We start from the raw sequence: 25,011 nt of genomic DNA on the forward strand, positions 1-25,011 counted from the left end.
GATTTTAAGGGGAACACTGCGCCACAATAAAAATAGTGTAGGGGTCCCCCAAGATCCATACCAGACCCTTATCTGATCATGCAACCTGGCAGGCCGCAGGAAAAGAGGGGGGAAGAGAGAGTGCCCCTCCGAACCATACCAGGCCACATGCCCTCAACAACCCAGGTGATTATGGGGAGACCATTTCCAACACCCTGGGCAAGAGGCCCACCTATTATGGTAACAGGTGATTTGGAGTTGATTCAAGAACAGTATTGTAGAAAATTGAATGGCATCTATGGTGACGTATCTGTCTCTTTTCCTCTGCCTTCACAGGAAGCAACACACCCTTTCCAACCAGGAGATGTGGTAGTGATAAAGCAACTGAATAAAGTCAAGGGATCTGGATTCCCATTTTGACCACAGACAACGGTGATCACAGTGACCAGAACAGCAGTCCAACCAAAAGTAATTCATATTTTCATATTTTCTGTAAGACAATACACAAGACAAAAACACTAATGTCAGCACACCTCCTTCCTCAGCACACCGAACGTACTTACGACACGCCTGTTACTTTATATACACTGCACATGCGTCGCCCGCCCCTGACGTTCTTTTTAGTCTATTCCTCACCCCTTCACTTTGGCATGCAGTAGGAGCAACAAGGCAGAGACAGAGCAGATGTCTGTTAATTGGAGTAACGAGTCGGATAGCCCTGAGGCAGGAATATCCCGATCCCGGAGGCGAAGATTTAAGGCCTCAAATATGTCCTTTGGTGAGATGGTGGAGATGGTGGACATTTTGAGGAGGAATGACTATGATGGCAAGAATGGACCGTACACCAACCCGTATGTGAGAAAGGACAAAATCATGACAAAGGTTGTGAAGACTCTGCACACAAATTTTGGGATACGATGATCCAAGGAGCAAATAAGTAAATGCTGATTAGGACAGAAACTGCAGCAGCTGGATCGGTATAGAAGGATCAAGAAAGTGCTTAGAAAAAGTAAGTAGTTGTCGTGTGTTCTGATTCTATATTTTCACTTGCATACTGCGCCATGTGGTTTTCTTTACTGTAGGACATTTTAAAATGGCAAGTTTCCGGTTAGTGGGCACAGTAATCAGTCATAGTAAACATTGTTCTCTCATTAAATATGATGTTCTGGGCAGATACTGGTTAAATACATTTGGTCATGCCTAAATATCTATGTGCTAAAGTATACCTTTTGTTTCATTCTCATAGGGGACCAAAGACTTGGAGGAAACCACTCAAGAGAGGACACCAGGAACCTTCCACTTGACAAAGAAAGGGAACTCCCAAAAACAACACACTCCAAGGATCTGGAGGAAGGAGAGGTGGAAGAAGTGGGAGAACTTGTCACCACAATAGGTGAGTGTCTGACACCCCAGCTTCAGGTAATATATGTATGCCTGCATATTTATAATACCGTATATGCCGGTGTATAAGACGACCGGGCATATAAGACGACCCCCTAATCTTACTGTTGTATAAGCATTTTTTTCTTGTACTTACCGTATAAGACGACCCCCTTCCAAGGCTTCCGACGCTTGATATTCCGTCCGTCCTTGCTGAAGCAGGAGCTGGCGCCATATCTTTCTTCCTGCTTTTGCTGGAACCAATCACAGCGAGCGATGTATTCTATTAATGAATACAAAGCCTGCTTGGATTGGCAGAGGCTGTATCATCATCAGCCCGCGCCTCTGACTCTCAAAGCCAATCCGAGCAGACTACAGAGTAGCCTGCTCGGATTGACAGAGGTTGTTGCTCCAATCCGAGCAGGCTCTGTATTCATTTGAATACATTGCTCGCTGGGATTGGCTCAGCGGTATATACTGTATGTAGCCGAAGCTACATACAGTATTACCGAACCCTCAGCAGGCATCGGAGGGGCTGATCCGGCGTATAAGACGACCCCCGATTTCCGGCCAGTTTTTTTAAGTGTAAAAGGTCGTCTTATACGCCGGCAAATACGGTACATGTTTTTCCCCAAATTGTTAGGTGATTTGCTGGTTGTGGAAGAGCAAGCTCAAAAATTCACAAGTGCAAGTGCACAACTCCTAATCCAGGACTCCTAATCCAGGACATCATGACATGGAATCGTGAAATGAACATCATAAGAAATGAACAAAATTTAGTTGAACAACAATTGAAGAACATGATTGATGTGTTGGGGAGAATTTAAAAGATCTTCAAAGTGCAACCATTTTAACAATTGTTGTTCTAAAAACACAATTTTTTTGTAATTAGTAAAAGCCAAATTTTGAAGATGCACACAGTATGTCAACATGTGCTATTTGCCATCAGGGGATTTCAATGTATGCATTTTGTGGGTGCAACCCCTTCCTCTCAAATGAAGTAGGTGAGAGGAAGGGGTTGCACCCCCAGAACATGTCCATTGATCCCCCATGATAGCAGATAGCACATGTTGACATTAGGCATGGGATCAGGTAAATACCCATTTCGACTCCCAAATTGTGTGCATCTTCAAAATTTGGCTTTTATAGGGGGACATCAGCCCATCTGATAAAGGCAATATCCAGACATTTAGGACATACTATGATGTCTGATATTTCCATATTGTTTTCTTTGTTGAACTTTATAAGTTCCAGAGTTTTGTATGTTATGTTATTAAACATGCCTATTTTGAATATGAAACAAAAAAATGTAAAAAAATAGAAAAAAAAACAAAAATAAATTTACCCAAAAATTTTAGCATGCACATGTGTGAATGTAAAAACTTTGCTCATCAATGTCAATGTGTGACTTCTTCTTTCAATGGTCAGTACCAGTTTTTGAAGTAATTTTGTGTTTACAGTGACAATGGAGCTTATTTACTAAAGGAAAATCTGCTTGGCACTACAAGTGCACTAGGAGAACCTAAGAGACATCCAAAAACAAACACATTGTCTGACATAGCAATGGCTCCCCTACCCATAAAATAGTTGACATATTTCTGCCAAACTTCACGGGCGCTTTGGGGGGCCAAGCCAGTACAGCCAGTATCCAGGCCCATCAGGGGATTAACAGGAAGTCCGGCCTCAGACCCAACTGAGGCTATATAATTTTGGGCATTTTTCCTTAAATAATTGTGCAATATGCAGCAGGATAGGATGATATGGTTGATTTTGTAGTCCGCCATATGGATTTCTGTCAGAAACAGGCAGAACTGGCTGGCCATTATCCTGAAGGTATTCTCAATGACTCTCTCTGGGCAGCCGGTAGTTAAAAACCCTCCTCTCCAGTGTGAGGGTCCTTTGGGGGAGTGGCCTCATCAGATGCTCACCCAGATCAAACGCTTCATCAGCAAAAATGATGAATGGGAGTCCTTCCATGTGGTCCACATCAGGTGGCAATGCCAGGCCACCGTTCTGGAGATGTTGGTAAAACTCCCTCTGGGCGAAGACTCCTCCATCCAACATCCAGCAATTCTTCCCCACGTCGACATAGAGGAACTCATATTGTGCCGACACCACCGCCATTAACACTATATTATTAAACCCCTTATAGTTATAATAGTAAGACCTCAAATGGGGTGGTGGCATGATGTGGACATGCTTTCCATCTATAGCCCCTCCACAGTTGGGAAAGTCTCAACAGTTTGCAAAATGGGAGGCCACAGTCTGCCATTCCTGTGGCATTGAAAGGAACTGTGGAGTCAAAGCAGAAAAAAAAAATATAAGTACTTTTGCACATAACATTGCAAGCAAATTAGACACAGGCATTCTTGTCCAATATCAGTATAACATTTTTTTAAGGAGTATTTCCAGACAAAAATCTAAGGTCCACTTATCATATCCCCCCCCCCCCCCTCCCGATGGCTCATTGTAAAAATTTCAGGGGGGGAGGGTTTGAGGTGACTTTGGGAGCCAAAAAAAAGCCTCCAGCACCTGAATATAAGGACATACATAACATGTGTCCACCTTTTAAGGGGGGAGGGTTATAAATGAATTTAAGGACACACATAACATTAATACACATTTTAGGGGGTGATTTGGGTAAAGCTCTACAATGGAGCTGACAAAATACATTGTTAAGTGACTAGGCTATAGGTGTATATGGGCCCGGGATAGCATGCTGGGGAGGTTAGTGAAGGCAAATATGCATGAAGGCCAAAAAAGGAGCATTAAAAGCTTACAGCATGCATGAGGATAAAGGAGACATTCACAGCATATTCCAATCGTGATAATTAGGGAATGATGAAATAAATACAATACATTAGCAAACATTAAATACATATAATGTGACGTTAAAGGATAAAACTTACCCTAATATAGTCCTTCTGCAGGACCTGAATGATGGCAAAACAGGTCTCTGGAATAATGATCCCCAGAGCCTGGGGTGAGATGCCTGTAGAGAACTTGAGGTCCCGTAGACTTCTCCCAGTCACCAAGTACCGCAAGGTGGTGACTAGCCTCTGCTCCGGAATGATGGCTCGCGAAATGCAGGCATCCTGTTTCATAATATAAGGAGTGAGCAAAGCCAACAGACGGTGAAAAACGGGGTCCGTTGTCCTGAGAAAATTCCTGAAATAATCAGGATTATTCTCCTGGATCTCATGAAGCAAAGGCATGTGCAAGAATTGGTCATGCTGGATTAACCAATTCTTGGTCCATGAACTCCTCCCCACCCTGTTCATGGACTGGACTTGGGTCAAAGTATAAACCCCAAGCCCCCACACAGTATGAACTTTACGATGAGTATGTACCCGCAACATGGTTTCAAAATGGCCGGCTGGTCAGGATGAACTTAACAGAATGCACTGATGAACAGCAAGGCCTGTGAAGAGTGAGCTGAAAATCAGCAACGAACGGACAAGAACGCACTGAAAAACAGATACGAACTGACTGCAAGTACTGAAAACCAGATCCAAACCCACAAGCACAAACTGAACAGCAGTAAAACGATCTGAAAAAGCAGGAGTCTGAAAAGCACGAATCGTCTCTAACCAAACTTCTACTAACACGAGATTAGCAGAATGAGCCCAAAGGGTGTAGCAGTGGCTATTGAACTTCCTTTTTCTAGTCCCGTCTTATGTGTTGTACATCACCTTGTTCTTGACGGACGGACTTTGGTGTGATTGTGTTTACCAAGATAGATTCAGCCGAATTACGTCGGAAAAACCCGGAGTTTATTCCGACGGGAAAACCGGCCGCGTGTACAGGGCATTACAGTACAAATGAGTCAAAATTGCTCATGACACACACTGTTGCTCATAACACTATGGACAAGTTACACCAAATGCAGAAAAAAGACCAAAGACATATGCAATACATCAGTGGTCATCAACCCTGTCCTCAGGGCCCACTAACAGGCCAGGTTTTATGTATTACCTTGGGGAGATGCAGACTAAAATACTGCAATAACTGAGCAGCAAATTATATCACCTGTGATGTATTTCAGTTATCTTGCAAACGTGGCCTGTTAGTGGGCCCTGAGGACAGGGTTGATGATCACTGCAATACATGACACTTTAGGAGTATTAGGCACAGACTCAAATGTATTCATAACCAATGATTCAGAAATTACCAATAACGCATATCTTCGTGTTGCATATGTATGTGATAAGTATTTAACTCCTAAAGTAAATAATAAGGCCCATACTTTCAAAGAGCAAATAATAACACCAATGTACCTATAGCTAGTTCCTGTACTAACACCTCATTATCTAACCAAGAAATCTATGTAATTTTCAATATCACCACATCCAATGTATTTACCTATAATCCTAGTTTATATAACAGAAAGAAAAGAGCCTGGTGTGACACACTCCTGGGGGAACCATTCTTGGAGTCCTGAATGGTATTGATTTAGAAAATGTCATATTCCTATGGACTATTGGGTAACGTCTTTTTCATAGGGTACAGTGTGTCACACCAAGATATTTAGCAACATATCTAGTTTTTATTGTATGGGACATTATAAAGTGTTTGTCCCTAAAGATGATGCAAATTCTTTGCTCTGCCTATACCTATGCCAGACTATAATTCACAGGTTGGTCACCCACAGGAAGTGAGGTAGTAAGAACTGCTATTTGGTTTGTATGATAAAGAGGAAAATTTATGAAATTATCAATAAGGCTGATAACAAAGCCTGGGCAAGCTTACTACCAAAATAATGTGGAGGAAATGATCATATTTATGAAAAAGAGGGGATTGAAGGGTTAATGATGTGTGTATGCTGTTTCTATTCTGTATATTTTCATCTCATTTGTATTATCTGAGTTTGAATTGGAATGTGTTTACTTGCTAGAAATGTTTAGGTTAATGGATCAGTGTGGCTGGTTTATTATAAGAACATTCCAACCTTTACCTTTTACTGAAAACATTATGAGACTGCACTTCATATGGAGGTAAACTCCTTTTCTTAGAATTGCCATCCTTTTTCTCTCTAACTAATCCCTAATGTATTGAAATCCATCCTTCTTTTATTTTTTAAAGCCAAAGGATCTCCCCCTTTATAAATGAACAGCTTTGAACATTATCCACTTGTTGTGTCATTGTATGTTCCTGGAATTCCAAGTGGGGGCTAGCCAGCCATCCGGTTCAAGTCCCCAACAGATCCCCATTCTGGCAGGGGAGGAGAGAGAGATCAGCTCTTCCTAGCGATAAGGAACAGCGATTTCTCTCTACTCCCAGTGAGCCCATCCCACTGACAGTTAGAAAGAACTTCCCTAGTGAACACTTAACCCTTTGATCACCACTAGTGTTAACCCCTTCCCTGCCAGTTCCATTTATACACTGATCAGTGCATTTTATTTTCAGTGCATGTCACTGGTCACCAAAAAGTGTCACTTAGGATCAGTTTTGTCTGCTGCAATGTCGTGATCCTACTAAAAATTGCAGATCGCCGCCATTACTAGTAAAAACAATACAAAAAGAAAAAATCCCTAAATCTTTCCGCTATTTTGTAGATTCTAGTATTCTAGATTCTTTGTAGATTTTTGCGCAAACCAATCAATATACGCTTATTGCAATTTTTTTTTACCAAAAATACGTAACAGAAAACATATTGGCCTAAACTGATGAACAAATTCTTTTTTTTATATTTTTTTTGGATATGTATTATTGCAGAAAGTAAAAAAATATATATTTTTTTTCTAAATTGTCGGTCTTTTTATGTTTATAGCACAAAAAATAAAAAATGCAGAGGTGATCAAATATCACCAAAAGAAATCTATATTTGTGGGAAAAAAGTACATCAATTTTGTTTGGGTACAGCATTGCAGGACTGCACAATTGTCAGTTAAAGTAACACAGTGCCGTATTGCAAAAAATGGCCTGGTCAGGAAGTGGGTAAATCCTTCTGGGGCGGAAGTGGTTAAGTCATAATTATTTTCCGTTTCTCGATTAGTTTTATTTGCAAATTAGTGGCCCGGCTATGGGGGCGAACTTTGGCCCTCTATATGCCAATCTCACCATGGGCCACTGGGAGGAGAAGTACATCTGGGCCAAAAACCCCTTCGCCAACACATTGTGTTTTATGGTAGATACTGTACATCAATGACATTTTGCTCATCTGGAGTGCTGGCCCTGATGTGTTCTCCTCCTTTGTGGCCCATTGTAATGCCAACTCGCACAGATTGTCTTTTACACATGTGCTTGATCCCAAGGAGTTGGTGTTCTTGGACCTTGTGCTGACTCATGATCAAGAAAACTTTATCATCAAAAATCACATCAAACCCACTAGTGGCAATTCCTACCTCCATTTTACCAGTTGTCATCACCCCGCATGGAGGAAGAATATCCCTAGTGGGCAGTTTAACAGGTTGAGGAGGAATTTCTCAAAAACTGATGATTACATCACAGGGGGCTACCCTGAAGAAGAAGTTTGAGGAAAAAGTTTACCCTTTAGAATTGGTTTAGGGTGGTTCAGGATGCCTTCATGTCGCATATGAATCTTCCATCCAAACAGAAGACTATAACTGAAAAAAAGGTGAATAGTACTGTAAGATTTGTGTCAACTTTCAACAATTAATATAGATCAGTTTAAAAAATTATTCAAAAACATTATAAAATTCTTCTGTTAGAACAGCAGTTAGCTTCAGTACTGCCGACAGCTCCTCGGATTACTTTCAAGAATACAGTACAGTGAAAAATATCTTGGCACCTAGTAAATTACAAGCTCCAAACAAAACACCCCCATTGGACATTAGGTCCTTTTTTGACAATAGAACAGGCTTTTTTCAATGCAAGAAAAGGGGACGCCTGACCTGCTAGTTCATTACACATGACACTACAAGTATTAATACTAACAAAGGCAAGGTTTTTCATATCAAACAGCTCATAACAGGTTCAACCAATTTCGTCATTTATGTTCTGTGGTGTCCTTGCAACCAATTGTATGCGGGTCGCACCATTCACTCCCTACGTGCAAAAGTTGGTGATCACCACAGGTTTATTAAAAAAGGAAATGAAGAACATAGTGTTCCACTGCATTTCCATCAGACGCATAATGATGATATCAGATGTCTTGAAGTACTGGCAATTAAAACCATCCCTAAGGGTACACTCACAGGAAATGACCTCTGTAGGACAAAAAGTGAGTACACCCATCAAATAGTAAATATTTTATTATATCTTTTCATGTGGCAACACTGAAGAAATTACACTTTATACAATGTAAAGTAGTGAGTGTACAGCTTGTATAACAGTGTAAGGCCGCGTACACACGGGCGGATTGTCTGTCCAACTTAGTCCGCTGAACAGTGTTTCAGCGGACAATCCGCTCGTGTGTGGGCTTCAGCGGACTTTTTCAGCGGACAGTCTGACGAACAAAGTCTTACGGAATTTCCGTAAGACAGTCCGTTCAAACTTGGTTTTGTCCGTCCAAACTTGGTTTCAGCGGACAGTCCGCTCGTGTGTAGGCAAGTTGGACGGACTAAGTATGGCGCATGCTCAGAAAGGGTTTACACGGCCGAAGGTTCCATTGCAGTGTATAGGACGTCGTTTTTCTAGTCCCGTCGTACGCGCTGTACACGTCATCACGCACGCTTTCAGCGGACTGTCTGCTCATCGTGTGTGGTCAAGTCCGTTCATGCAAATTTTGAATGGACTGTCTGTCGGATTGTCTGCCGAACTTAGTTGGGCAGACAATCCGCCCGTGTGTACGCAGCCTTAATTTGTTGTCCCCTCAAAATAAATGTTTTTAAATATGGAGCGTAAGGCAGAGGGTAGTTGGTCAGGACCCACCGTCTCAGGGACCCCTCTCACCCTGATGTTGCAACGTCTGCCCCTGTTGTCAAGGTCCTCTAAGTGTCTGTTTATAGTGATCAGGTGAGCAGCGTGAGAGACTGCCGTTGCTTCCAGTCTGTGTACTGCTTTATCTCTCCAATGCTCAGCTCTCTCTAGGGTGGACATTTTTTCATTTAGAGACAGGAGATCAGCCTTTAGGTCTGTGATCGCTGTAAAGAGTGTGTTCTTAATGTCTGAGGCAATGGTTGTCATATCACCCAGCGTAAGGGGATGGTCAGGATTACTTATCCCACTTACCAGATCGTCTGCAGTGCACTGAGAGCCGTCGCTCAGCTCTTCCTTGTCCCCTCATGCCTGTGTCATCTTGTGAGGTGTGCTGTGGCCAGAGCGGGCCTGCATGAGGAATATATCCTGGATGCTGTGTGTCTGGGACGGGTGGATTGTTGGCGAGATCTGGTCCCGGTGTTGTATCTTGCCGGTTTGCTCATAGTGGGATGTGCATTCGGCCAGGGATACCGCTATCGGGCTGGGGGTCTCCGGGAGCTCCGTTCTCAGACAGCCATTCCCCCGGTGCGCCAGGCCACGCCCCTATATTCTATTAGTTTCTATTCGAGTCTGTTATTTTATTTTCTATTCTATTTTGTTCTGTTTTACTCTATTATAGTCTATTATTTTAATATCTGTTATATTATTTTCTATTCTATTTTTTTCTATTCTATTCTATTTTTTCTATTCTATTTCTTTATTTTCTATTAAATTTTAGTCTCTTTGGAAATTGGAAAACTATTTGAATTGAAAAACTAATTGAAATTGATTTAAAAGCTATTCTAATCAATTAGAAAACTATGCAAATCAAATTTAAACATTGTCTAAATTTTTTTTCATTATTTCAGATTCTTTTAAATACAGTACTGCTATAATTTGCAAATTTGGATACATTCGAGTTTCCAAAAAATGAAAATTAGCTTGAATTTCAATTTTGAACGAAACAATCTGCACACGTCTAGCTTAAACTTTCTGCATGTTGGCACGGGAAACTTTTCATTATACCTTATACTGTACTTATCAAAATAAAGTATTCTACTGTAGCTGGTGTAGCTACTTAAAGGCTTCTGAGCTTGAAATGCCTGATATAAGCATTAGTAATAATTACTGACACGAGATATCAGATATATCATGCAATAATGTTGATCCTAGATAAGACCATCTCATATAGATGCCCTTTTAAATCAGTGAATCCTCCCAAAATTAATTAAAGATAATGTAAAAAAAAATGAATACCTAAAATGTTTAGTAATGAGAAATGTAATTTAGTGAAAGGACATAAATACCAAGGTGAACAGGTAGGAAACTGGCAATATTATAAACCCTTCTATTGTTTTTAAATTTGATTATTTTTCTATTTGTTTGTTCTATTCTATTCTTTTCTATTTTATTATTTTATGTTCTAATCTATTATATTATATCCCTTTCTATTCAAATTTGAATGTATTCTATTCGAAATTCAAATTTCAGAAGATGGTTATTTTCTTTCTATTCTATTCTGTTGTTTTTTTATATACTATTCTGTTATTTTCTATTCTATTCTAATCTATATTCTTTTCTATTCTATTCAAATTCAAATTGATTCTATCAGAATTTTGGGAAATGGTCATGTTCTTTCTATACTATGTTTTTTTATTCTATTATTTTCTATTCTATTATAGTCTATTCTATTATATTCTTTTCTTATGTATTTAAATTCTAATTTATTCTATTTGAAATTTGAATTTCAGAAGATGGTTATAATCATTCTATTTTATACTATTATTTTTTTATTCTATTCTATTCTTTTAGTTTTTATTTGAGTCTGTTCTTTTTTTCTATTCTATTTTTTTCTGTTGTACTCTATTATATTCTGTTATATTCTCTATACTCTATATTTTCTGTTATATTCTTTTCTATTCTATTTCTTTTCTATTCTATTTCTTTAATTCCTATTAAATTTTAGGCTCTTTAGAAATGGGAAAACTATTTGAATTCAAAAACTATTCGAAATTGATTTGAAAACTATTCTAATTGATTCAAAAACGATTCAAACCGATTTGGATTTGAATTTGAATTTCGTCTTTTAAATTCAGTACTGCTCTAATTCGCAAATTCGAATACATTTGAATTTCCAAAAAATGAAAATTAGCTTGTGAAGTGTATTAAATGAATAAAAAGTTATTTGCAAAAAAAAAAGAAAATTAGCTTGAATTTTAATCAAACTGCACATGTCTAGCTTAAACTTTCTGCATGTTGGCCTGGAAAACTTTACATTATACCTTATACTGTACTTACCAAATAAAGTATTCTACTGTAGCTGGTGTAGCTACTTAGAGGCTTCTGAGCTTTGAATGCCTGATATAAGCATTAGTAATAATTACTGACACTAGATATCAGATATGTCATGCAGAAAAGTTGATCCTAGCTAAGACCATCTCATATAGATGCCCTTTTAAATCAGCGAATCCTCCCAAAACCAATTAAAGGTAATGTAAAAAAATGAATACCTAAAATTTTTAGTAATGAGAAATGTCATTTAGTGAAAGGACATAAATACCAAGGTGAACAGGTAGGAAACTGGCAATATTATAAACCCATTCTATATGAAGTATATTGCTATAAAAAGATAATTTGACTGCTAATAATGAGGAAAAGGTTGAAACATCTGTTCAGTGAATCGCTGATGTTTCCAAAGTGCTAAATTTGCACTTTCAAACTATCAAAATATTTCCGCTCTAAAACTACTTTTCCAATGCACACTAAATAAAAGAAAATGAACAAACCTTTCATTACTAACAGCTTATAAAGATAACAAGTAAAGGTACATTTCATTCCATTTCACTTCTTGACAAGACGTGTTGCTTTGGTGTTTTTCATTTCAGTTGCTTTGACAAGGCATTTTTAAGATGAGTAGGTTTCATATCTCCACATATTCTCAAATGCAGGTTACTCTAAGTAATAGACAAAAGTAAATTGTAAAATCTATGTCCTTAATGAAATGTTATTCCTCTCAAGCACTATTGTGTCTCTAATAAAAGCCCTTTAAATATTTCCAAAACATGAGAAAAACAAGAGGTCACTTACAGATATTGCAACAGCAATAATAGAAAAATAACACTTTAGATCTAGCTAAAAAGATTTCATGATTTGAGTATTATTCGGTGCTTATTCTGAAAAAAATGAAATTTTTAGGTCTCAGTTTTAACAATTAGCTTTTAAATCACTTATAGTGTAAATCCACTTTCCTGGCCCACCTCACGTCAGCACACAACAGGTTAACGCTTCCTCCAGAACCCCACATGACCACCTGTATCTAGTTAAATAAAAGACAGCCACTTCCCCAACTATGATGTTCTTCTTTTTTGGTCTGCTCCAGGCCAGCTGTTGATTGCAGTTGATATGTAATTTGTTTGCTGCATCCCCTCCGCTGAACCTACCCCTCCATATTCAGCCTCTCATGGAGTTGGAAGACCCTGAATGCTGAAGGTAAATCCTTCTAAAAACTGGGTGCCTTTTTGTGCCAAGGCCGCGGGCAAAATGATGTAGCATTGATATTGTACAGGTGTGGTATTATAAGAGCTCTGCAATTTCATAATTTTCTCTTCCTTGTTTTATGTTCCCTGTCTTTATATATGTAGCGCACTGGTCTTCTGGCTTTATTGTCAGTCTGATGCCCAGTACACGCGCAAAATCTGTCAGGTTTTTTCCGATGGATTTTGGCCCCAACTTGTCTTGCATACACACGGTCGCACAAAGTTGTCGGAAATCCGATCGTTCAGAATGCGGTGATGTAGAACATGCACAATGGGACTATAAAGAGGGCAGTAGCCAATAGCTTTTGTCTCGTAATTCATTCTGAGCATGCATGGCACTTTTTCCATCGGAATTGTCTACACATGATTGGAATTTAAAAGATCACATTTTTTTGTGGGAGCATTTTAGATCATGCTCTCAAACTTTGTGTGTCGGAAATTCAGACAAAGTCTGATGGAGCCCACACATGATTGTATTTTCCAACAACAAAATCTGATCGCAAATTTCCGTCAGAAAGTCTGACCGTGTGTACAGGGCATTAGAGCGGCTGTATATGGTGTCACAGTGTCAGGAGTGTGTATGGAGATCGAGATGCTAAGAGGGCTCCCCTTGCAGCTAGGTGCAGCACGTTCCTGAAGTTGGGAACAGGAAGCACAGTGCCCGAAGAAGCACAGGTGGCCGGGTACTTGCTTGTAGTTAGATGAGCTCAGCTACTGCGGGGTGGATGGAGCAGGCGGAGCTGAACTTGCTGTGTTCAGATGAAACCAGGAGCCAGGCCAGAAGTCATGCACAGATAGATCAGTCCAAAGAATACTCAGGGGCGAGCCAAGGTCAAACACAGGAGTCCAAAATCAAGCCAAAGGTCAAGCCGGGAGATCAGGAAGCAGAAGCAGAGTCCAGGAACAGGCCAAGGGTCAGACTAGGAGATCAGGAAACAAGGTCGAAGGCAAGCCGGGTCACAACTTGTGTCTCAGATCAGGAAGCAAGGTCAAGGTACACAAGTCAGCTGAGGAGATAATCCAGCAAGGTCCTGTAGTTGCAGGCTGGCTTAAATAGGGCCACTGGCACCAGCGTTAGTCACAATAGTTGTGCACCATCACGCACGCGCAATATTGCGCATACATGAGCGTTGATGCGCACCAGTGTGCACCAATGCATGCCGATGTGCACCAGTATGCACTTATGTGAGCAGATGTGCACCAGTATGTGCCAACGTGCGCCGATATGCACCAGTATGCACCAGTATGCACCGATGCACACCGATGCACGCTGCATACTCGTGCAAGTCTTGGGACTCTCTGTGGGCATCCATGAGTGTTCAGGACGGCATTACCAGTACCGAGACCGCCATGTCCTTGACACACAGGGTGCAGGGAGATGGACAGCACAGGATGGGCCAGACCTTCAAGACAGTGTAAATGGTCTTGGAGGTCTGCAGTTGTGAGGGTTTATCTCCCTCTCTCTCTGCATTCCTGCCAGGTAAAGGACCTCAGAGTCTGATTGAGTCTCATGTCTGCCTCTGGATGTGCTGTCCTGGCTCCCTTGCTTTGCTGTGTACTTCTGTGGGTTTGACAGTCTCACTGGTTTTTGTCTCAGACTCTGACTGTGTCTGTTGTCCGCCTTTGGAAGTGCTGCCTGAGCTCACCTGCTGATGCTTCTAAAGTAAGTGGATGAAGGTAGATGTCATTTAACCACTTCTCACCCGGCCATTGCACATAAACAGCTGGGTGGAGCACTCTCTCCTTCTGAGTGGACATTCAGGAATGTCCCTCAGAAGGAGGTGGATCACACTCGCACAGCGCAATCCCGATACGCTCGTGTCACCTGCACATGGCGCATCTCTGATCAGTAGGAGGACTTTGTGATTGGCCCTCCTGATCGCATGACGGTCCTGTCCAATCACAGCCATCATGTGATGTAAACAGAGAGCTGTTTTTTACAACTTTTTACATACTGATCACCAGTGTAAAACACAAATGTAAAACATACATGTACACAATGTAAAACACACATGTAAAACGTACACAATGTAAACACACACGTGTCCCCAAAACACGTCCCCACATAGTAAAAACACCTGTCCCCCACAGATTTAACAGTAAAATCACATGTCCCAATGATTATCTGCACACATATGTACGTGATCACCTGCGCACGTCTGTACATGATCATCTGCGTACATATGTCCGTGATCACACAAACCAATTATTATAAACTTAACGGGATTTTTTTTACCAAAGACATGTAGCAGAATACATGTTGGCTTAAATTAATTTCAAAATTCAATAGATTTCAATTATATTTCTTTTAAAATAGAAAGACGAAAATATTGTTTTTTTTCAATATATATAGCTAATAAAATATTAAGTGAATTCAGAATATCACCAACAAAAATTAGGTTTGGTGTGGTTTAAAAAGAGATTTTTTTTTTTTAGACAAAGCAGGGAAATCACAAATCACCCTTTTTTTATTATTTAACTGCACACTCTATATACGTTTTAGACCTTCATGGGTCTATACAAAAAAGTGTAAACATAAAAAGTATGTTTTGATAAGGAAGCATTTAAAATTTAAGGTGTTTGTTGTTGTTGTGGCCAGTTTCATCTAATATTTAGTAATGCGCATCATGGATGTAAATTATTTTTTTGCTTCTTTATGGTGAAAATAACAGTAACAGAATCTATTAGTAAGCACAACTATTAACACACTTAAAACCAATGCTTTTCTGTTGGCAGGTATACAAAAGATTTGACAGTATAAATTGTTAAAGTAAAGTGTATGTCAGGTGGTGAGAAGGTGTTTTAAGCCCTCCTCATTGCTTGTCAAATACTCTCTGAAAAGGGATTGTGCATGAACTAAAACAAATGGATAACTCTCTGTCTGTGGCCAAGTAACTAGAACAATGGATGGCATGCTGATGAAGATTCTCAATAAACTCCTTATGCCATGTCCATGTGTATATTAGCAATGTAAATTATATCGTAAAAAATCAACTGCATTTGTTGGCCGTTTGAACACTAATCTTATGACAAGGCAATGATTTAATAGCATGAAAGAGAACAATGCGTCTAGTGAAAGTACTTATGCTTAAAACCTTAAGATGACAATAATGATCCTTATCCTTATAAAGACAATACTAATCACCCTGGCCCACTGGAACATGCTTCTCAATGTTTTGTTTTTTTCCATATTGTTTAACACAACAGAAAGTTTGTGCAGGATCTACAGTGGAGGAAGAACACTTTGCCAATGTTCAACATTTGTGGCCACTCCTGCCAATGTTCAAAAATCACTACAAGTCTAGATAGTTATTTAGCATTTCTTGTACTTCTGAATTTACAATACGTTTAGGTAATTTAGTACTGTACATAATGCAATATTATTACATGAATATATGAAATTTAAAAATAGGCAGATATTCAAATTGTTGTTCAATGCATTGTGCCACTCTGACAATAAAATAACTTTTGTTTGCAAGTGTTGTGAGGTAATGTCATACAATTGTACATCCTCCAACATCTATACATTTGTACATTTTAAAAAAGACATGGAGAAACCCAAAAATTAGTCTATTGGCCCTTATATTTTTACACAACAACAGTTTCTGTTTACAAGGATTGTCAGGTAATGTGTCTAGTACTGGGTTTACTCCTTCAGAATCATTTACTACAGTAAAATAATTGCATACCATGCACAAATATGAAAAAGTATTTTTAATTATAAGCAATGTCACCTGACATAAAATTGTTTGTGTATGCAAAATATATTAAAAAGAGATTGACATGACCTACCAATCAAACTGACTAGCTTTGTTTGCCATTCATTTTTCTGATACACTTGAAATTATTTTTTAAGTAGCAGAAGGAAAGGTGGAGCTAGATATGGTTGCAACAACAACAAACCAGTGCCAGTGTCAGTGCCTCATTTAGTTTTACTCATGCTACCATAGGCAAAGGGGGAAATGGTTAGAATAGTGGCTGGCAGAAATAGCAATAAATGTTTTTACAGTGACAAGAGTCATCCAGGACTGTTCTTAAATTTTCTCTGAAAGTGTTGTTAATTAGCTAAGAAAATAAAACTATCAATTGGCTGACTCTTCTATCTTGCAATTCAGACTAGGGAGATACCTTGACTAAAGGCCCACGCAGGGGCACATGGGACATGATACTGCAACATAAATCTAACAACAATACAGTCCAAATTACCATTAATGAGCATGTTAGAATAGTGATGTGCGTAGATAAATTAAGGGGCATTAGTATCAAAAAGAATGCTAGTTACCATTACAAGACAGGTGGGGCCTATAAGCCTAGGATAAGTACAGGAACTAAAAACCAAACATCGGGACCTCAACAAAGATCGGGGAAAAGAGATAGAGCAATATGACATCTTGGTGACTCATCCCTGTACTGCAGAACAATAGGAGGTTGTCCATCATCAACAGACAGCCTCTATGTTACAGGAGTAAAGTAGTAAGTAGATGAGAGCAAGAGAAAGAGTCAGGAAAGACAAGGGGAAGAAGAAAAGGGGGAAGAAGGAGGGACAATGGGAAGTACCAGGAAAGGGGAGGAGGTTCCAAGCCAACTTACAGCAGTAGAACATCACGAGTGTAGGAGGTACTCATCAAAATTGGAGGGGAGGTAATGTACAACCCAAGGGCTCCAAGACTATTCATATTTATTAGCTCTGTCTAAGTAAACTTCCTCTAGTTTAGCCTGGATCGTGAAGAAAATGCATTTCTTTTCCCACCTACGCATTGTGTGGTTTGTATGAACACATTGGAAACAGTGTGAAAACACAAATTAACTAAAATTCCACTAGATCAGTCGTTAGATCAGAAATAATTGTGCCGCAACCATCTAGTAAAAACATATACAGTATATTATGCAAAAATGTTTAGATGTTCATAGAGATATGTAAGTGTATATACACAAAAAAATGGAATATATTGAAAATCACTATAAAATATTTACATCAGTATTTACATACATAAAATTAATGAACACAACTATTTAAGTTGCTTTGTAATGGAGCTTTATTCCCATGTAACAAAAATATATATATTTGTTCCTAGCAATAATCATTTCAACAGGAGTTTAAATGTGCATGAACTCTTTTTTACTCTTCATTTGTTATCAGCTTTTAATAACTTATGGTTTGATATGTTCTCTTTACGGAAACTACATAATAAAAATTATTATATGTTTTTTGTCACAGACATATGAATATCATTTGATTGTTTTAAATTTTCCTATGTAAGAACATAGAGGTCTACCTGGACCAGTTTATGAGCATATGGCCCACAGCAACCTTTACTTGTCCATCTGGTGCAAGTCTACAAAGCATATCAACTGATATTTCTCCAAGATCATGCTGGCCTATAATCTGAATAACATGACAAATTTATAGAGGACAATTTAAATATATATACAGTATATATCAGTACAGCAGGTTTGAAATATATATAACAGTATTATAGTGGTATAGTTTTATTAGTTTGTATCAGTTTTTTTTTTTTTTGTTTAAAATAATTTGTTATAGCTAACATACTACCACTTAAAATGTATCATTTCTGTTGCAGGGTTTCAATTATATTCTCCTAATATTTCAATACAGGAACTGAGAAATAAACAGATACTTACATTTATGTTCCTTCTGAAAATACTAGTTGCCTGGCTGTGACGTTAATGCATTGTCTTTTAATTTAAAAAAATATTGAATTTTTAACATAAGTCTTGTAATTTCCAATATTGTCCAAGGCACAAGTGCATATCATCAACTGAAAAAATACTAACAAGAAACCAAAATAAAAGAGGAAAAAAAGAGTTTGTGCAAGGAATGGAGGAAAAGAAAGGGAAGGGTAGGGGTAGAGGGGTGATAAATGGAAAGAGAGGGCTTCCAAATGAATATGTTATAAGGAATATAAGCATATATAAATCAGATTAAAGTGATATATGGTCCTTATGGATCCAGAAATTCCACAGATTTTTGTGGGCATTGGTAAGTATGCTTGCAAGTATTTCAAAGAATAAGGCAATACCCTTTTAAAATTCTGTACATTGTACTAATATTTTTCTTCCATTCATTAGCAATCTTTAGCAATATTTTTTATTTTTTTTGCTGTCAGTAGTACAAAACTAGACCATTACAACTGGAATTTGATAAGGAAGGGACGTTTTAAATGAAGTAGTGTGAACCAATCGTCTATAGGGTATGTGTTAAATTGAAAATTTTGGTCAGAATTTGTTTAGCATAGGTCAAGTCCGCCTACTATTTCAGCCTCTGAAGCAATGTCAAGAGTGTGAGAGGTGAAGGTGTGATAATCTGGTCAACACCATGTGTCATTGGGTAATGCTCTGTGGATGTTATTGCTATCAAGCAGGTGATATTTATGGATTACATGTATTGCCAATCCTCCTAGGATATAGTGGTTCCAAGATCACTCTCGCACTTCTAAAATGACTGGTAAAGATGAGCCGAACCCCCACCCCCCCCCCCCCCCCCCGGTTCGGTTCGCACCAGAACCTGCGAAGAGACCTAAAATTCATGTGAACTTTAGAGCCCAAAATCTAAAGTGCTAATTTTAAAGGCTAATATGCAAGTTACTGTCCTAAAAAGTGTTTAGGGACCTGGGTCCTGCCCCAGGAGACATGGATCAATATAAAAAACAGTTTTAAAAACTGCTGTTTTTTCGGGAGCAGTGATTTTAATAATGATTAAAGTGAAACAATAAAAGTATAATATTTCTTTAAATTTCATACCTGGGGGGTGTCTATAGTATGCCTGTGAAGGGGCGCATGTTTCCCATGCTTAGAACTGTCCCTGCACAAAGTGTCATTTCTGCAGGAAAAAAAGTCCTTTAAAATTACTTGAGGCTATAATGAATTGTTGGTTCCTGTAATACAGAGAACACTCACTGAAAGTCATTGATTAAAAAAAAAAAGCGTGGGGTTCCCCCAAATTCAATTATCAGGCCCTTCAGGTCTGGTATGGATATTAAGAGAAACCCTGCGTCAAATTTTTTTTTTAATTTTTACGTGGGGTTCCCCCTAAATATCCATACCATACCCCATGTTGATGGGGACAGGGGCCTCATCCCCACAACCCTGGCCGGTGCTTGTGGGGGTCTGCGGGTGGGGGGCTTATCAGAATCTGGAAGCCCCCTTTCACAAGGGGACCACCAGGTCCCTGCCCCCCCTGTTTGAAATGGTAAGGGGGTACAAAAGTATCCCTACCATTTCACAAAGAAAGTGTGAAAAATAGTTAAATAAGACAAACACACTTTTGAAAAATTCCTTTATTACCGTATATACTCGAGTATAGGCCGACCCGAATATAAGCCGAGGCCCCCAATTTACCCCCAAAAAAACTGGCAAACTTATTGACTCGTGTATAAGCCGAGGGTGAGACATGCCTGTCCATCCCTGTGTGTGTGTCCGTCCATCCCTGTGTGTCCGTCCATCCCTGTGTGTCCGTCCATCCATCCCTGTGTGTGTGTGTGTGTCCATCCATCCATCCATCCCTGTGTGTGTGTGTCTCCATCCATCCATCCATCCATCCCTGTGTGTGTGTGTCTCCATCCATCCATCCCTGTGTGTGTCTCCATCCATCCACCCATCCCTGTGTGTGTCTCCATCCATCCACCCATCCCTGTGTGTGTGTGTATCCATCCGTGTGTGTGTGTGTGTGTGTGTGTGTGTGTGTGTGTGTGTGTGTGTGTGTGTGTGTGTGTGTGTGTCCAGCCTACCTTTGTCCCGAGCCTCCGTCCCGTGCCTTGCCTCCTTGCCTCCGTTCCGTCCCGTGCCGTGCCGTGCCTTGCCGTCGTGCCTTGCCTTGCCTCCGTCCCGTCCCGTGCCGTGCCGTGCCTTGCCTTGCCTTGCCTTGCCTCCGTCCCGTGCCCTCTTCGGCGGCCATTGTAAAATTCAAAAGCCGCGCCTCCTCCTTCGCCTGTGATAGGCGGAACACTGAATTTCCCAGCAGCCTGTGTTCCGCCTATCACTGACATCGTATCATCCTCGTCCGTAGTACGAGGATGATACGATGTCCGTGATAGGCGGAACACAGGCTGCTGGGAAATTCAGTGTTCCGCCTATCACAGGCGAAGGCGGAGCCGGAGGCGCGGCTTTTGAATTGTAGAATGGCCGCTGTCTGTCTGCTCGACACGCTGATCGAGCGGGCAGACAGCGATGACTCGAGTATAAGCCGAGGGGGGCACTTTCAGCCTCAAAAAAGAGGCTGAAAATCTCGGCTTATACTCGAGTATATACGGTAAAAATAAAAAAAATAAAAAAAAGATTCCAGCGGTGGTAATCCACTCTTGCTATCCAGCAATGGATGATCATCTCTCCAGCGATGGCTGATCTGATCCAGCGACGAATAATTTCTCAAGCCACCGCAGTCCATCTATGCATCCACTGTCTCCACTGTCAGAGACACTGCGGGTAGCCCGGCGACCTGATGTTTCTTATATGACCCCGCCCCCCTCTGATGTAACGCAGGTTTCCGTTTTTTTTTTTTCGGAAATTCGAAAATGTGAAAATTCTGGATTAGAGTAATGGGTATAGCCTTCACCCCAGAGTTATGAGCTCTCCAAGAATCTATCAATTGAAATTTGTTAAGAGATTGATTTAGAATAAGCTTTTGACAAAGGGGCCACCCTGCTTTTGTCAATAGCTGGGTGTGCAGCCAAGTTGAAATCACCTCCTAATAGTAAGTGTGGAGAGTTGTAGTGGTCTAGTGTTTTCAAAGAACCTTGTAAAAAAAGGATTGTGAATTGTTCGGGGCGTATACTGAGGTGATTGTCAGTGAGTGACCGTTTATAGTATCCTTTAAAATTATAAAGCAGCTGTCAGCATCTTTATATATATTTTGGATGCCGAAAATTATAGAGTTGTGAATAAAAATAGCCCCACCATGGGATTTGGTAGAAAAAGTAGTATAATGGAGCTGGCTGTAAGTTTTGTTGAAATATTTTGGGTGATTAGAATATGAAAAATGGGTTACTTGTAAAAGGATTATGTCTCTTATAATGGTGGAAGTCCTTTTTTTTTTTTTTTTACGTTTATGCGGAGAATTAAACCCTTGAACATTGTGTGTAAATATTTTATGACCCATTAATAAAGGGAAAATACAAGCTAGAGTTGGTATATATACATGTGGTTAGCCTATAGATAAAACAATCATAACTTAATTGATCAATATAGTATAAAATTAGCTTGCAGACAGCTCCACCATGACAAGAATCAAATGCGCTTTGTAGCAAAATAACAACAACATTGTATGAATAAATTGTAGTATTTTAAAGTTATACAATTCCATATAGGTAGAAGGGAATGAGATGGTGACTTGGGTCTTTCAAGTAATAATTTATATATAATCCATGCCTTAAGGGCAAAATAATAAAAATGAAAAATAAGGGGGTCAAGTGACAACATGTGACTTGACCATGCATAATGAACAAGAGAACATAAAAGTCCTGAACCTACCATCCCAATGTTTGAAGGGGCGGCACCAGGCTTCAAGAAAAAGTAGTGGGACAAACCAGCGACGGGGATATGCCAAGCACAATAGAATTGTTAAAGCAGAACTCCAAACAAGTTTTTTTTGTTATAGTAGGCGAGGTTGAAAAAAGACACAAGTCCATCAACTCCAGCCTATGTGTGTGATTATATAAAATATATTTATTTATATCAATATTTTCCATGTCCTTGTTGCTGATCTCCTACTTTCACCAACTTTGCCATCCATGTTCTTCTGAACTCTGTAGTTCCTCTGTAATTTGCTGCTGAACTTGCTGAAAAAACGTTATTGCCTGGGGATTACCTGTTTGCAAGACCGCTGACTTCTATCCCTATCCTCAGTTCAGCCAGCGGTCTGGCACGCCACATTGTAGTCCTCTGTAAAGCCGAGCAGGAAGGAAGTAGAGATGTTGTGGGTGGAGGGGGTCTCACATCCTCCGATCTGTGCCGCCCATGGACGAGGTATCTTCCTTCTCCCCTCTCCTCCCTCCTTCTCTGCTCCCTGAAGTCTCTGCCCCTCATTCTGTCCCCGCCGCCCCACCCCCGCCTGCTATCTCCATGCAGAGCATGGATTATCATCAGTAATTACTTGTATGACACAGCAGGGCTCTCCCACTGTGTCAGGTATGGTGTACAAGAATGCCGCTCGCTGATCTCCCACTCCCCTCCATTATAGGAGCAGTGCACTGTCAATCATAATAACAGCGGTGGGGCATCAGTGAGTGGCATTCTCATATACTATACCTGCCACCGCGGGAGATCCCTGCTGTGTATATACAAGTAATTACTGATGATAATCCTGCTCTGCACTGGTGGTCCCTGGTATGGAGGTGACATGATGGTCCCTGACATGGAGGTGATATGGTGGTCCCTGACATGGAGGTGACATGGTGGTCCCTGGCATGGAGGTGACATTGTTGTCTCTGACATGGAGGTGACATGGTGGTCCCTGACAAGTGACACTGGTGGTCCCTGACAGGGTGGTGACATAGTGGTCCCTGACAAGTGGCACTGGTGGTCCCTGACATTTAGCACTGGTGCTCCCTGACATGGTGGTCCCTGACATTCGGCACTGGTGGTCCCTGACATGGTGGTCCCTGACATACTGCACTAGTGGTCCCTGACATTGTTGTCCCTGACATGCAGCTCTGGTGGTCCCTGACATGGTGGTCCCTGACATGCTGCACTGGTGGTCCCTGACAAGCGGCACTGGTGATCCCTGACAATCAGCACTGGTGCTCCCTGACATGGTGGTCCCTGACATGGTGGTCCCTGACAAGTGGTACTGGTGGTTCCTGAAATTGGGGTCCCTGACATTCGGCACTGGTGGTCCCTGACAAACGGCACTAGTGGTCCTTGACATTTGGCACTGGTGGTCTCTGTCATGGTGGTCCCTGACAAGCATCACTGGTGGTCGCTGACATGCTGCACTGGTGGTCAATAAACATTTGTCACTGGTGGTCCCTGACATTCAACACTGGTGGACACATATAAGCTGCACTGGTTTGCATTTAAATTAAATGCATTAAATGTATTAAAGCGGAGGTCCACCTTAAAGTGGACCTTCCGCTCATTGGAATCCTCCCCTGCAGTATTTGTAGCTGCTGGCTTTTAAAAAAAAAACGGTGGAACTCCCGGCGGACTCACGCTTTAATTTAATTAAAATGTATTTATTAAATTAATATTTTATTAATAAACATTTTCATTAAAATGCTTTGCATTTATAAGGTTGTAACCTATCATACCACGTGTTATGTATGGCTTGCTGGTTGCAGAATGAGGGGTGTGATTTATGTTGAAGTAGGCGAGTTCACATTTACATGTACAAGCCTAGTGTACCTCCCACATTCACTCCCAGCCCAAGTATTCATGGCTGATTACAGTTTGAGAGAGAGAAGAGGATATGATACAATCAATGTTCTAAGAGATCCTCCCTGCCAGAAAAGATGCTGCATTTTTTTAAATCAGAAAACTGGCTGAGTGAAAATTAAATCAGTCAATTCTCTTAAATGGGAAGAAATTTCACAAATGTGATAACTGTTGAGTGTTTGGGGGGGGGGGGGGGGGTAATAAAGGGGGATTTTTTTGAAAATCCCAGAGTTCTGCTTTAAGGAATAAATGTGCATGTTTATATAGAAAATCTAAATACTACACAAAGAGCTAAGGTGTTTTAAACTTATGTAGGGATTGATAACCAAGCATAAACTGAACAAGTTTGCAACCTAAAAAGAAAAACAAATCTGTAGAAAGAATTACGTAGATTTATGCCCCGTACACACGAGAGGGATTAAGTCTGACAGACCTCCAAAGGAGTTCCGCCGGAGTTCCGACGGAGTTCTGGCGGACTTTTCGACCGAACGGACTTGACCACACACCATCACACCAAACTCCGACGGAGTCGAACGTGATGACGTACGACTGTATTCGACGTAGGAAGTTCATAGACAGTAGCCAATAGCTGCCCTAGCGTCGGTTTTAGTCCGTCGGAGTAGCACACACATGAGCGAATTATTCGAAGGGGACCGGGTCCGGCGGAGTTCCGTCGGGAAAATTTGAAGCATGCTTCATTTCTAAAGTCCGTCAGACTTTAGCGAAGCTAAAGTCCGTTGCAGCCCACACACGATCGGATAGTCTGACGGACTCAGTCCGTCGGAGTTTGGATGTCGAAAAGTCCGCTCGTGTGTACGGGGCATAAGAGGTCCTAAATGGAATGGTCAGAGAATAAAGTTAATGTAAT

This window comes from Lithobates pipiens, unplaced genomic scaffold (genome assembly GCF_037356315.1).
Source record: "Lithobates pipiens isolate NorthernLeopardFrog02 unplaced genomic scaffold, aLitPip1_a1.2 Scaffold_13, whole genome shotgun sequence".
NCBI lineage: Eukaryota > Metazoa > Chordata > Amphibia > Anura > Ranidae > Lithobates > Lithobates pipiens.